This window comes from Nyctibius grandis, chromosome 7 (assembly GCF_013368605.1).
Source record: "Nyctibius grandis isolate bNycGra1 chromosome 7, bNycGra1.pri, whole genome shotgun sequence".
Classification (NCBI taxonomy): domain Eukaryota; kingdom Metazoa; phylum Chordata; class Aves; order Nyctibiiformes; family Nyctibiidae; genus Nyctibius; species Nyctibius grandis.
In genome coordinates, this window is record NC_090664.1 from 9,357,975 (window position 1) to 9,374,414 (window position 16,440).

A 16,440-nucleotide genomic window follows, 5' to 3' on the forward strand; every position below is an offset into this window, starting at 1 on the left:
CTCCAAATGCTCATAATGGAGGTTTCAAGGAGGAATTTGAGTTTGGTGCTTAAAAACCAACTTGCTTTGTTGCATATAAGATACACAGACTGACAAGAAAAGCTGTTTTAGTTCTAGTTGTCCCTTTTTTGCTAAAAATTATTTGCACTTGAAAACCTTATGACCAGCCTAACTGCATGCACATCTTTAGCCAAAGGCAGTGGTTATGAAATACCATGTAACTACCCTGTTTCGCATGTCATTCCCTGGGACAGGGAATCTCTAGTACAGCATGCAGACACCGAGGACATCACGTGGGGCCACCATGTGAAAACATGTTATTACTCAGTTGTCACGCTGTCAAAAAATGCAACCACTCACTGCTCTAGTGAGCCATGAATGACTTGTTTTGCTCCTGATCAAGCTCTCCTGGCAAATATAGAAATAGTGAGATGGAAATGCCCATATCTAGATCATCAGAAAGGGGGGATGCTGAGATGCTGAAACATGTTTTTTTTTTATGGTGATCAAGGGCAAGCGCTGTGGGCAGAAGACAGCAGCTTCTCAAGGACTCAGGTGTCTACTCTGCCATTTTCACTTCATGCTTCTACAACAAAAAGCTTGCGTAGTCCTCCTGTGCCATCAGGATACCCTGCCAAGTTGTCTTGCCCTAATGCTCTGATGGTGATCAGGACCTAACAAGACACAAGGAGTGGGATCTGCCTTTCCACAAGGCACCTGCAATGCACTGAAGTCACAGGGGTTACAGAAGCAGAGCCAAGAGCAGATTCTGATCCATTATCTTTTGGTTGTTTTGAGAAATTAAATGTAATAGTGAAGCTGTTCCTCTTCAGAAATTAGTTACAGTGTATGCATATTTATGGGGCTTTGCTCCCCAAGGTGCATGTATGCAACTCCCATTTAGCTACTATGGCTGATGTGGGAATGCTGTGAGTTGGAAAGACAAATTAATAGGAGGTTTAGCACTCAGACTTTCAGTGAACATACAGCATTCCTATTTAAAAATAATAGAATAATGGTATTTGTAAAGCATCTGCAAATCAGCATTCAGAAAGACAGAGCAATTTGATTAAAAAAACATTACAAACTCTGAAAATAATTATATAATGCAATAGTAGCAACAATTTAAAAAAAAGCAGACACAGTCTTGCCCAGGGAGTTAGAGGACAGGGGATGAGGAAGGTCTTTTTTATGAAAAAAAAAAAAAAAAAGGAGTTTTTTAAAGTACGAAAGAAGATCAGATAGATCTCAGGGAGAAGCAGAAGAGACAGGCAGTCATCAGAGCTGTGTGATATATCCCAGCAGAGAATATGTAAGACTTAGTTGTACTTCATACGAAATGAGTTAAATTTAGCAGGCACGTGACGCTTTCCAATGGGCAGGTGATTTAGTGTAGGCTCAACTGCCCAGAATGTGCATGAGTAGCATGTCCTGGCCTGGACTCAGCAGTCCTAGAATGTGCTCTTGCTGTCCATACAGCAAAAATAAGAACACAGGAATGATGTCTGCAGCGTAGGGGGTACTGATGCATCACTTGGGGTTAATTTGTTCTATGGATTCACTTCCTGAACATGTGGTTAATCAGTCCAGAAACTATAAAACCAAACCTCGAGCGTGCCCCACTGTGTCAATAAGCAACTGTGAAGAGCTAGGCTTGGACATCACAGAGACGTTTCTGTTTTTCTTCAAATGGAACCTCAGAGGCTGCATGCAAAGAAACATCAAGACACACAAGGAAAGCCACCCAAACCTTGACATAGACCTGTTGCCTTGCCCACCCCTGTCTTTTCAGGAGTTGCCAAAGGAGCCTTCTTGTGAAGCTGAAGAAGGGCTGTCTGCAACTCCTGGGAGGTGACATACAGGGTCTGTTTTGTCCCCATGGTGTTCTGGCCTCCTCCCGCCCAAAGCGGGGCAGGACACAGCTGATCCAGCCTGCCTATGTCCTGCTCTGACCCTGCAATGAATGAGGCAGGAGCTTAAATAGAGGGACTCATTACAGGATGCTGTAACCAGCTGGCTTTTTAAGGATACACTGACGTATCTGTCTGTCTGTCTATCTACCTACCTACCTACCTACTACATATACTGGTTTATATCTATCTAGATATATAGAAATAAATATAAACAGTATAATATATATACATCAGTATAAGATATATTTTTACAATAGTTCAAAACATTTGGTGCCAAATTTCACTGTTGCTTTGCACAGCCAGACATCCTCCAGTTGATTCAATATATTTGGATTAAAATATTTGGTGGAGAGAGAAGTACACAGCCAGCATCTTTCTGCAGCTGCCCTCACACACAGGCACAACAGCAGCCCAAGACACAAGGGCACAGCGGCATGGCAAACCAATCTCCCTCAGGTTTCTGTTCTATTTCTGTTCTGCTAAAGGATACGAGCCCCAGCTGACTAGCTTGCTACTGAGTGATAGCTGGGATGGAAATTAAATAGATGGAACATTTGCCTGCATGTACAGAGGGGGGCAAATAGGAAGGGAGGGGGAAACAGTTGATACATAGCACTTGCTGTAGAGCAGTAAATATTAGCACTAATTTTGCTCATCACAACTGCACATTCATTATAGCTTTCCATGTATCAAATCCGTAAGTCTATATGTGCTGAGCCAGTGGCGTGCCATAGCAAGCAGCAAATAATGAATGATGTATATCACCTCTCTTCAAATGGATTGGTTATTTCAACCATGCTTGCCTTGATGTGATGAAATAAATGACAGCAATTTTGCTAATACATGGGTTTTCTGCTCTCCCCCTCCTTTCAAACAGGGCAGAAAGGTGTCCTTTAACATTTAAAGCCATGGAAGAACACAATATGTATGATGGTAAATGACTGTAATGTGGTATGCCATAAACTGTAAGTACCATCTGGTTTGAAAGGAAGCTGATGTGAGGTATAAAGAAGGTATTTTACACACGATGGAGGTAATAAATCTAGAGTTTGCTGCAGGATTTAGATCCAACTGGAAATAAATCCAGTGCAAATATTTTTGAAGGATTGTATAGCTACATTAAGAAAGGACTCTGCCACTGAGCTGAAAGTGCTTCTGGTTCGGCTAGTGATATTACAGCTTTGCCAGTCAAATACTGATCATATCAATCAGTTTTCTATTTCAGACTGGTGATGGGAAATGTACGGCATGAGCAATGTATTGCATGAGCAATGTTACTATATTCTCCATTAAAATACAATGCCTGATTCAATAGCCGGTTAATGTCGTCCGTTCAATAAAGAAATTGGACGGGGTGAGTGCATCACAGCCCTCTTCCTTCCCTATGCTCTGCTTGCCTTGTTCGTGAGACCAAGCTGTGACCAAGAAATTGGAAAAAGCAGCCAGGAGCAAGTTTCCATGAGCCTAAGGCCAGTACAGGCACGTAGCAACTGGGAGCCCTTGCCCCATAGAGCTCAGGGCAACACCACCAAATTCAGCCCCTGCAAACCCAGAAGAAGCAGGCGCGGCTGGAGACTCCTGCAGAGCCATCCCTCCATGCCTGCACAAATCACAGCGGAAAAGGACCTTGGTGACACCTCCATGATAAGAATCACAGAATCGTTTTGGTTGGAAAGGACATTGAAGATCATCAAGTCCAACCGTTAACCTAGCACTGCCAAGTCCACCACTAAACCATGTCCCTAAGCACCACATCTACATGTCTTTTAAATACCTTGAAGGATGGTGACTCAATCACTTCCCTGGGCAGCCTGTTCCAATATTTGATAACCCTTTCAGTGAAGAAATTTTTCCTAGTATTCAACTAAACCTCCCCTGGCACAACTTGAGACTGTTTTCTCTCATCCTATCACGTGTTACTTGAGACTGACACCCATCTCGCTACAACCTCTTTTCAGGTAGCTGTAGAGAGCCATAAGGTCTCCCCTTGGCCTCCTTTTCTCCAGACTAAACAAACCCTCAGCCGCTCCTCATAAGATGTGGTTATCTTGGGGAAGGAAACCACCAGGCAGAAGGAAAGCAGAGTTCATTTCAGGGCTGGGAATACTGGCACATTCTTAGGATAACATGGATGACCCCACGTTAAAAAAGATTCAGGTTTGTTCAAGGCAAGATGCAAACATTCAGGGTCTGATCCTGAGGCCACTGCCATCAAAGGAAGGGTTTCCACCAATCTAAAGTGGCTTTAGATAAAACCCTTAGTTTGGCTCTCATTTTGTACAAGCACCTGGGCCCTACTCTGTCCCCACAGAATGGCAGTGGCCCCGCACTGCTCTAATCCTTGGCAAGAGGATGAAATTGTGCTGGGAACTCAAGTAACTCCATGGCATGAGGACTGCTCTGCCCTTCAGTAGGGCTGGATGCTAAGCCAGCTGGTAAATGCTGCCTGCATCCAGCTGCACTTTCTCCAGCTGCTGCAGCTCTCATCTTCCCTCTGCAAAGAGGCCCCACCTCTTGGTGATATGGCGGTTCCCCCTTCTTTTTGCTCGTTTGGATATGGAAGTCCCTGCCACCCCAAGGCTTCTTGATCCTCATTTGGTTATTAATTTTCCAGCACTCCCATTGCTTATTGGGGTTCTCAGGCCTCAAAGTTTTATCAGACCCAGCAGACTGGATCCTGCAGTGGTGGTAGTTGCTCCTTATGTTTATCATCACTAGTATTACTGTTTTTCACCACAGATTTTTTTTTTCCCTGATGAATGCTGACTAGTCTCTTTCTCTTCTGCTGCTCTGCTTAATTCACATTTGCCCTCAGAGAAAAAATGTGGCAGCATCATGAACAGGAATGGAAAGCTCTGTCATATGGAGAGACTAGGATGCAATGTGATTGTCAGCCAACTCATTGCCCTTTGGATGCTTGGCTCACATCCAGCAAAGTGACATCAATACGGTGCTCTGGGCACATGCTGCGAGTCTTTAGATTCTACCGAAATGTCAAACAGCATCCTGGATGCTGTGAGGATCTCAGGGGCTGATCAGCAAAGTGCTGCACGTCTCTGTGCCTGGCTGGATCCACGCTCCCTCAGCAACACGTGCAGCATACTGCGCAGGGGTAGCAGCACTGCGCACCCACCCTCTTGGAAACCCACTGAAATCATCGCGTAATCCCTTGGGGGCAAGCAGGCCAAGGGATACCATTCACAATTTCCTACAGCAAACATCAGGTGCAATAAGCCAAAATACTAAACGGACATCTAGCCTTGCTTTGCTAATAGAGAGCCTTTTCTTGTCAGATTTCTTTAAGAACTTCTACTGAAATGCAAGTATTTCAGGGGGCTTTCTGTGCTTTGGCTCGGGTAAATCAAGGACTGAATTTGCAGCAGTATAGACCACTGGAGCCCAAGCAGCCCTGGCTCACAGCAGGGGCCCGTATGATGATGAAATTATGGCAACCGTCTGCAATCCACCGAGACGTGACCACCCATTTTGGGCAAAGGCATAGACTGAACCCCCTCTTCCAGCACTGGGCTGCCAGTTATACCCCTTTCCCGGTGCTGTCACACACAAGCCGGGCCAGAGCCCGATCCCAGGCATTGTGTGGCAAAATCAGAGTTGGGACTTGGCTTCCAGTGGCTTCCTCGGGCTTGGTAGCACTACAGCCACAATCATGGTCTTGCCCTTTTAGCAAATGAAGGTTCATTTCCTACCCAGTCTATCTTTTGTCTTCTCCATAAACCATCAGCGAGGTTACAAAGCCAAATTTCCATGGTAACAGACTGCGAGGTCAGAGATAAAGTATTAGGCAGGATCAAGCATCTGAAGTGGAATTGGGAAAGGGAAAGAACAAAATTACTTAAATAAATTAACAGTCATAGCAGAGGGAATAATAATAATAAAAAAAGGACAGGTGAGATAATCTGCTCCTGGTGTGACGACGCTTTTCGGTTTCTGACAAAGCCGGTGCCGGCAAAAACACCCTTTTGTACACACAGAACCCCAGTTTGTCTCTTTGCTTCCTTGGAAGTCAACAGCAGCTCCAATGGGAGCAAAATATGGTCGTCCCAGGAATTGCAGGGCAATTCCCAGCCAACAGGAAAACTTCTCGGTGTCTGCCTCTTCTTGCTTAGTGAGAGCCCATTGCATGTTGTCACAAGCCTCTAGTGAAAGAACATCACCACCTCCCCAGATGGTGGGACATGGAGATTTTAAACATTTTTTTCTAAACAGAGAACATGCCAATGCATTTTTCCTTTAATCATCTTCTCAAAAGTGTACTGACCACAGCCTAAAGCCACGCTTAATTAGCAATCAGTTGTTTGCTCCCTGGGGTAGCCCTAAACCAGGCTCTACGGCACGGCCAGGTGCTCCCAGGGGACCAGCTGCCAGCACCCCCAGCATCCACATAAGGTGCACTGTGGAGACAATGGGGTTAGTGGGGTGAGCCCTGCATGGCCCAAAGATGGACAGCATGACTTTAGCAAGCTCAAGAGATAGGGGAGTGAGGTGGGAATACAGATTTCCCCCAGTGACACTGCCATCCCTTTGGGGTAGGACGAATTGTTGCACAGGAGGCTGTGTTTTTGCAGGAAGGCTGGCAGTTTTCTCATATTTTTAATAGGGTCTCCTGCTGTGCCTGAGATGCAGCCACTGAGGCGGGCCCTGTGTGATGTGCCCGCTGTCACATCGCAGTTGTCACACAACGCTGGTGCTGACGGGCTGTAGCCCTGTCGCAAACCCAGTGCCTTGCCTTCCCTTTAAGCGACACCATATATTGCCTTCCCCTTCTAGATGATGATCTAGGACCTACAGTTCTTCAGAGAAATCCAATTAAGGACGTTGCATGAACCCCTCTTCAGATGAAAGCCGCTGATTCATTAAGCTTCAGGCTTGCTGCCTACGCCCAAGGAGCAAAGCGCATGTTTCCCCTCCCAGCAATGATCCCTCTCCTCCTTCCTGTGCAATTGGCACGTGCTGCACATCAGAGGAGACAAGAGGCTTTGGGGTCTCTGTGTTCCCCATGGGGGATTTTTCTCCCTTATTCAGGAAAAATAGAGGAGACTGGCGGTATCAGACCCCGAAAACATTCTGGTGATGTTTGGAGGGGAGGCAGGCAGATATGGAGAGAAACCTCTAGCGCCTGTCTGGGATTTATAATGTGCACGGGCCTTTGTGACTTAAATTACTGCTTTTTTTTTTTTTCGCTGCTTGATCTGAGAGCATATTTGAGCCGATCTGAATATCAAAGAAATTCAGAAAGGCAGTGGGGCAAGGAGTAGGGCAGAGACTGACAAGAAAATAAGAAACGAGGGAGGCAGTACAGAGATGGCGTTGCAAATAGACCAGATGAAAAGATGAAAAAAAGAGGTGACGTGCCTGGCCAGCAGGCAAAACTGCTCATCTTAAATATGCTTATTTTTCCCACTTAATTTTCTCAAACAGACATTTTATGGTCTCTTCATAGGCTACACATACTCTCTTCGAAAAAATGGTTTTCTGACACTGGGTGACAGAAGAGCTATGATACAGCTTTGCACCAACATACTATGGAGTAACTCTTGCTGTAAGACAGTTCCACCAAACCGTGTCTCCAGAACAAATCCAGAGCTTGACCTGGCTCCCAGGGATGTGCATTTAGTGCACTTGGCCAGATAAAAGCATAAACAAAACCTATCAATCAGATTAAATGACACTCTGCAACCCTGAAAATCGAAGGGGAATGTACATGTGCATAGTGGGACACAGCAGAGCTGCTGAAGTGCTCCAGCCTCTTCATGGTATGTGGCTGTTGGTGGCTCTAGGAGGTGCAACACATTCAGCTCCATAAAAAAGAGCAGGAAGAGAGAGTATGCCCATAGCCCCTCTGCAAAAGGACCACGTGGAAGAGCTGATCATGCCTGAAAGACCAAACCACACTGCTTTTATTATTATTACCTTTTCCCAGCAAAATACTCCTTGTCCATAACGCCAGGAAAAGTCTAGGAGGCATTAAGAGAGAGCATGCCAGCTCCACCGCATGTTCCCCATCACTCTGACTCTACAGAAATCCTTCACTGGGTCACAAAACCAATTCACACACATGAGTAAGGACCATAGCCTGTGTTTAATATCCAGGGATTCATCAGTAATGGGTGACAGCATTGTCACCAAGAGGATGGCTGTTTGGAAGCTTTATTACCAATGGCTTAAAGGGAGTGGGAGACCTTTGCAGCTGTAAAATTTTATGCATGCATATTACGTGCCATATTACATGTCTGTGTGTATAAATATGTATGTGCACACATATGTACATATACACATACAAACTATAATCAGTATTTTCACACTCATTAAGTTCTTATACTGCCCCTACAATGTACTTAGCATTATTATTCTATTAATTAAAATTTTCTGCTGTCTTAAATTTCAAGATAGCACATATGGTGGCTTGTGTTACTGGAGTATAAAATAATCAGTCTTTGTTTAACTCTGAGCTAAGTTTCCTCTCACTTTTCCCCATATGCTGTTTTGAGGGTTAGCTTTGCTGTGATTTCCTTCCCTCCCTTATTGATATTGAAATATTCTTATCTTTGATTCTTCTTTCATCGTTCCTATTGGTTTCACACATTTTCTTCATATGGTCGTGGGTACTTACTGTTTTTATGATTTGCACATTTTCACCCATCTATAAATTGGCTCTCATACAAGTCAGTCAAAATTACATTTTGATTAGAAAAAGACATAACAGTGTCATTTTTTCCATCCAGCTTTCAGACCAGTTTTGCAATGCGCCAGTTAACGAAATCTTGACTTGTTTATCTGCAGTTTCCAGGTTGGATTATAGCTGCATTTGGAGGGCCATTTTCTGCCCCTCTGTTTTGTTGAGAATCTACTCCAAACTTGGCAGCTACTGAAAAGTTGCGCGCTCTTCTCACAACTTGTCATCTTCCATCTTTATTCAGGCACTGCACTTGGCTACCTTTTGCGGCTTAAAATTAACATGTTATTATTGTTTCTGAAGACCCTTCAGACTTCGACTCCTACCTATTGGAGAAGTTTTGATTTCTGTTTATGTACTCGCTCATAATTTGGGTTCTGTTTCCAATCTGTCGCTTGCTAAACCATCTGTGCCATCTGGAATGTGCCTGGCCCCAATTTGGTGGAATTCTCTTCCTTATGAAATTCATGAGATTCAGACTGCAGATGCTTTCACTGCTTCTCGTACAAATTTACTTAATTTGGCAGCTTTGAGGTTTGCATTTTTGTCAGTTTCTAGGACCACATCTTGTTCTTGTTATTATGCTATAGGTGGTGGGGGTATATGGAACATGGATACGTACAAAATATGAGAAACTTTCCAGTTTCAACAGCTTTGACATACAAGTGAACACCAAGATTTGGGAACCCAAGATCCTCATGAGCCATTTTTCCTCTAGTATGCCATAAAATCACGGGCACTTGAGAGTGCAGCTGTAAGGTAAATGAAATTAATAGCTGCACAGAAGGTCACCATCAGGTTTATATTCCAGATTAAGTGGTGCTGCAGATAACAGCATCCAGGAAGAACTGGAATAGCCAAAACTCTGAGTCAAATATTCCACTAAGGTGAAACCATACCTTAGCCATCAGTAGATAAACTCTTCTATCTGTGAGAATTTTGAGCTCCTGAGAAACAAAACCATACTGGAGATCTGCTAAGGATCTGATTTTGGTGCTTTCCAAACCAAATAGGTGGGCCCACTAGGCTCACAAAGACTGATGAAACTGGACAAACTTTTAAAGGATTATCTGAATGATCCCTGGCTAATCAAAATAAGCTGGACCAACCATGGGTAAAACAGAGGCAAACAGGGTCTACGTGCTTCTAAATTCGGCATTATAAAGGTTACACACTTCTCAATGCTCAGGATGAAATATGTTACAGAAAAATTTTCCTACTTCTTAATTCGCTGACTCATCCCTTTTCCAGACCAAATTCAGCTCCTAGGAACTAATGTTTTGATGTACAATGACGGAAAAATTTGGACCAAAGAGCACAGTTCTAACAAAATAGCCAAAATCAGAAATGTATTAGATTTTATGCAAAAGAAAAATGAACTTTTCCATAAGTTTTCTCCCACCCCAATTCAAAATGCGAGTTCCTAGACAGAGATCATCAAATGTGAACATCTAAAGTTAAGTATGTTAATATGTATTCTAGCACCTTACAAAAGTGCACTGATTTCCAGGGGGTTAATCCCTCCCCAGCAGAAGTAATTTGGAGAAAATGAGAAAACCCAGGTAACAGAAAACTCCTGAAGCCAGATGATACATAAGTCCATCCTGCTGTGCTTACCTGTTTTTCTCTGTCACTCCCCCATGGCTGCCATGGCTCAACCTGCTTCATATTGTGGCATTTAGTCTGCTAGATCATCATCAGAAAACGTTCAAAGTGAGCAGGTGGTCAGAGAGAAACCCTACCAAACCAGGTTGTGCTCTACATTGAGAACGAGAGAGGATATCATTCACAACAACCTCCACCAAATCATTTCCTTACAGCTGTCAACATTGTCATGTGTTTTGTGTGGCAATCGCAGCTCTTCTTTGGAAAAAACACTACAGTAGGACCACAGCAAATAGAGAAGGGGAAAATAAACAGGTTTTGCTGGTTACATTTTCTTCCTCAGTGTATGGAGTCATGGAGCTATATTTTGCATTATTAACAGCAACCCAACTGCCACGGCTTGAAGCTCCCACTAAGATCGGATGATCGACCTGACACCAGTTTGTGGAAATGTGCTGTATTTCCAGGTCCTAACTTTACTGCCCCCTTCAGATATGTTGGTACTGTGATTATAGTTGTGTTTAGTAATAATAAAACACACAAAGAATCCATATAAGGTTCAAAGGTGCAATCTGAATTTATATTTGTTAATGTCATTAGCGTAAAAGGCTCCTTTGGAAGACCCAAAGCACTGTGGTTTGGATTGATGCTAATGGGCAGCATCCCAGCAGGAAGATGATGTGTGCTTCATCATGATGCTGGAAGGAGTTTGTCTGCTAGCCAAACTCTCTCTCCTACTGTTTATAAAGCAGTATTTCTCTGAACTACCCGCCTTTTTATAGTTCATTACTGCGCAGTCTTTTAAAGGGGTTGGCTGCTGTTCAATTTCATGGCTTCAGAGCTGCAGAAATACCTTTCAGGGTATCTAACCTTCCCTCCAATCTCATGGCTACTCAATGCGCCAGGTAATATTTCACTAGGTCTCTTGCTCAGAAATGCCCTATTCATTGCTCCTGTGATAATCCCAAGAACAGAAAATCCATCGATCCCGTGTACCGCAAGTAATTAGACCTGGGGCTGCATATCATTCCTGCAAAGTTGTATGGGTCAGGAATTTAAACATGAAACTGTTTTCAGTGGATTCAGCACTTGCCCTCTGAATAATGCAGCCTATAAATTGGAAGTGCCTTTAAAAGATTACATTTTTATTCTTTATTGTCCTCAATTAGTGCTGCCATAATTTAAAAACAAAGCTGGTATTTGTCCTTTTCATAGGATACTATGATTGTGGTTAAAGGTATCATCACATTGTATGTGCTGTAACTTCTTAATTCTCCAAACAATTTTTATGATTCCCTTCAAATAATGGATCTCCCTTGGGTACTCATATTTTCACTTTTGATTGTAGGCAATTAATTTTTATTACCATAAAAAAGCCTTCTGAAACTCTTTTATGATAAGCTTGTTTTATTTATCTAGTCATTAGCCTGTGATGACAGTGACACTTCTAACGGCTCAGTCACAAACCTTCTACTGGCAACATATATAGATCTGCTGTGAGGGGTTAATCTTTTATTAGATTACAGATACTGTAAAAGCTGGCATTCAATTGTTTAATAGGTTTTCTTAATTCCAGTCTTCTACACTCTAAGAAATAGCTAGAGGTAGATGCTAAAAAAGGTCTTCAGGCTTTACTGCAGTTGCACGGTTTACTTTGCATGAACTGGTTATTACTTACAGGCTTTTTATAAATAAAAAATCCTTTCATTTCCAGCCAATGCCATCAACATTTTAATAAAACATTTAGGAGTTACTGAGAGACACAAACTATTTCTTGAATGAATTGCAAACAAACATCAGTCTATACAGATGCATATGTACATGGCTCCCACAAGTTCGTGCTGGCCACCAGCACTTTCAGCCACATCTCTGGCAGGAAGGAATTTATCTGAATTCACAAGATGGTTTTGAAAGAAAAGAAAATGCACATCCTTTTAGGGTGCCACTCAGCTGCAGATAAAGATTATTCTGAACTCTGGGAGGGCTGATGAGAACCATATACAATCTGACTGACTTGTCTCAGCATTAGAAGGCCTAATACAATTAGTTCTGTCCTTACGAGATGGAAATTTTGTTTCCGAGCGCACATTTCACTTGACCATGCATGTTGTTTGTGGGTGGACTCCATCCTGGGCTTCGAGTTCTCAGCACCGGGTAGGACTGAGAGTGGCTGAACCAAAAATCTTTGCTGGGGCCTGCCAGGAGTGTATATGTAGGAGTGTATATTTTTGTGACTTTAGTAGTTGCTGCAATAATATTTTTGCTTATTGACTGAATACAAATTTTATCTAACAGTTTCATGTACTGCAGGAGGAACCCAAAATGCTGTTTTCCACAGCCTTATAACTGTGGAAAACACACTAAAGAAAACTAAGGGAAACAGATTATAATTTCATATAATGGAATATGCTAAGGAGTGAAAAAAAATGCTGATTCTTGAGGACTTTGCCATTTTTGTTTTCAAGCCTGTTTCTCACACACTTACAAATGCATAAATTGTTCTAATGTTCTTTAGGTCATAAAAAGCAAATTGGCAGGGTAAGAACTGTTTTTCCTTGTCAAGTTGGGCACCCTACCTAGTTACAGAAATGAAGACAGTCTGCTTCCTTCTCACCATGCCGTCATGATCAAAGGAACAGGATGTGAAAATTTTCCTCGCTGCAACGTACTGTTATTCAAAGGCCTTTGTAAGCACCTCACAGCAAAACACAGGTGTCTGGTACGAGATGAGAAGAGACGGCGTGTATTTATTTATTCAGGATGGCATTTTGCAGCCCCAAAAGAAATGTATGTATGCATGTATGCATGCACGTATGTCTGTATATGGGGGTCGCTAAGGAGGAGAGCGCTCTCTGTGGGGCTCTCTCTTTCCCCTGGGCAAAAGCTCAGCCTTGAAGAGGACTCGCAGGCTGCCGCTGGCTCCTGGCAGGGCTCTGCCATCCCTTCCTCTGTTACCAGGCAACATTATCAGCGATGCTGCACGTGTGCGCCGGACATTAATCACCACTTTCTGCTCGCTGTTTATATTTTCATTTATGCATTTCCCTTTAGAAACGTGAGGCATTCTTGAGCGAATGAGATTTTCGTTGAAAGGATGTCTGTACTCATCAGCTAACTGGCCCGGTGGATAAAACATGCCCCAGTGCAGGGCTGGTGGAAGACGCCAGCACTCCTGCTCAGCTCCAGCCACGCTGGATGCGGCCTCAGCCCCGGTGTGGCTGGGAAGGGCTGTGCTGCCATCGCTTGCAGCCCAGGGCTTCCCAGCACAGCGCCTGGCTCTCACGGCTTCCACCTGCTATGGCAGGTGTTTATTACGTTGAGGAATTAAACCCTCAATCCCCCAAATAAGAGTTGCATTGGGATCAGTGGAAATTTTACGTGAGCTGACAATTTCAGCGTGTGAATGTGTTACCATCCAGATAGTTAGGGTGTGACTTTGTCTGGTTTTGTAAAAACAGATGTCAAGAATTGGACATGTGAAAAGGCAGGCAGTAGTTATAAAGTAATTCAGTGCATGTTGTGGTGAGTGCATGGTGATCTGTCCCCCCGTGCAGGAGGGACAGGCACTTGAGGAACAAGAATGACAGCTATACAGCTATACCTTGTTCCTTCACTCTGATGTATGAAAAAGCTGTTATTCAAACCACAGATGGAGCCAGGAGATGTCAGGGCTTGGGTTAAGTGTGTGGTGTCCCCCGCTATGCAAGACAGAGCCACAGCACTGGCCATTCCCTCTCATCCTACCCAGAGACCTCATTTCTCAGCTCCTGTTTCAAGGCTTGCTTTCTACCAGCTTTAATTACATGCTGCTGTTTAAAGGAGAAGCAATGAGCCACACACTGTATGGCTATTAATGAAAATCCTGTTGGTGTGGGCAGGCAGCACTGAGCTTGGCACGTGGGGGATAGCAACACTGAGCTAACCCTGCCTGGGGCAGGCACCGGCGGTGGGGCTACAGGCAGGAGCACACGGCATCGTCACTGCTTCGCCTCCTCCGCTGGCCTGCACAAGCGTACACGCTGAACAGAAGTTCTGTACGCAAAGAGACTACGGCCTGTGAAGCAAAATGTGGCGAATAAAAGGAAGCGAGCTTGCCAGGCACATCTACTGACTCCTCTTCTGGCTACAGATGCCTCCATTTCTGAGCATCAATGTCAGAAATGTCACAGCATTCTGATTTTGAACAGGCTGCTACTACCTGTCCTCTAAAAACATACTCCCCAACCTTCACGATGTTTTAGATTGAAGTACCCCAAATCATCAGTCCCATTTAAAAAGCAGGCAAGGTTTTACTGTAGGACGCTGTCTCACCATTGAAGGCAGCACCCCGTTTTTACTTCAGAAACACTCTTCCATCATCTCCGTGCTAGTGTAGTCTCTGAATCCACGGGCAGCCTGAGCTCTCTCTAGCTGCACATATAATAGATGTGAAAATGTTCCAGAAGACACAAGACATGATTTCAGAAAGGGAGAATTATCTATCTGTCATTACCCTGCCTCTGGTTTCACTGCAATGACACAATACTTTCAGCCTCTTACAAGAACCTCCAAGAAAGAATTTAGGGTATATGGCTCTTCTAATCCTCATAAATCTGGAATTACCCCAATTACCAAGAAGCGACATCATTAAAAAGGAATGACTGTGCAACCACCTTCTCAACATCACTGTCACTACACTGACAATTTAATTAAAACTGCTGTGCATTTAGTTATAATGAGTTTGCATCAATAAGGAAGAAACAGATTTTTTTAAAATTCTCAGATTGCGCTCATCAAAATGTACCTCAGTGCCACTACTAGGGATTACATCAATTAACAGATTTTATCCTTCTCGAAGACATGTGAATATCTCAGAAGAAAATCCTCATCTTCATATGGGATCTTCACGCCAACATATAAATGGAGTTGACAAGAAAGATTCATCTTTACTGCAAAAAACATGACCCCAAATGTATGAATGTCAAATTCATTATATAATACTCCTCATTTTTTTGTCCTGTGCTTTGCTGCCTGACATAGAAAACGAAGAGGGATGTGAAGGAATTGGAAGGTAAACAAAGAAAAGATTAATTTTAAATTTTTTGTACCATTTTTTGTCAGCAGAAGTCTACTCTGACTCTGGTCTTGCACGCTCAGGTGTACATCTGGAGCAGCTGCCTGTGGATTTAGGGGAGCCAGGTGCTTACCCATTGAAAGCTGATGCTGCTCTCCTTCCCAGATCGAAAACTTGGGGAACTGTTTCAGGGATTCCTGCCATGTTTTGTGACTTTCTTCAAACACAGAAGCAGCCCCACTGAAAAGCTCTGCTTCACCTTTTAATAAAAATATGTTTCTAACCCATGTGAGCCTTTAGTGCTTCAATATCACACAGAATCACACAGAATCAACCAGGTTGGAAGAGACCTCAGGGATCATCGAGTCCAACCATTGCCCTGACACCACCCTGTCAACTAGACCATGGCACTAAGTGCCATGTCCAGTCTTTTCTTAAACACATCCAGAGATGGTGACTCCACCACCTCCCTGGGCAGCCCATTCCAATGTCTAATAACCTTAATATCGAAAGGCAACTAAATGAACCCCAAATGCATTTTCTAATCTCATATTATTTAAGCCAATCTCAGGATTTCTCGGAGCCTGACTAATGATTTTCAAGCACTTAGGACTGCAATGACTCCATCTGGGGATCTGATATCCACTTATTTTATTTACTAAATTACAACTGCTCGCCTTTTCACATGTCTGATCCTTGACATCTGGTTTTACAAAAGGAGAGCCCAAGCCTGTTCCAGCGGGAAGGCTGTGGCACTCACTTCAGTCAGACCCTCCGCCAGTACTTTTTTCATCTGGACACGGAGCACTGACAATACCCCGCCTTCACAAAGCAGAGCTTAAGACGATTGTAAGACATGCTTGGCCAAGGGATGCAGAAGATGCTGACATAGTAAAGGAAAGGCCAAGCAGTGACGAGAAAAGCCATCTCTGAAGTCAAGGAGGTTGAAGCACACTGGAGGGGGCAAAGGTTGCCTTTGACCTCCTGTTCTTTTCTGACACGCCGGTCTCTCTGGAAAGATGAAATTAAAATATGACCTCTGTCTATTTTCCTGGCATGCACCTAATTTGCAGTCCTTAGCAGACAGAGGGAAGCAGGAGAGTAAAGCAGATTGAGTAGTTTGCATGCAATTCGTGGAAAGAAACAGGCAGTGCTTTCAGTGTCAGCAGGCTGTA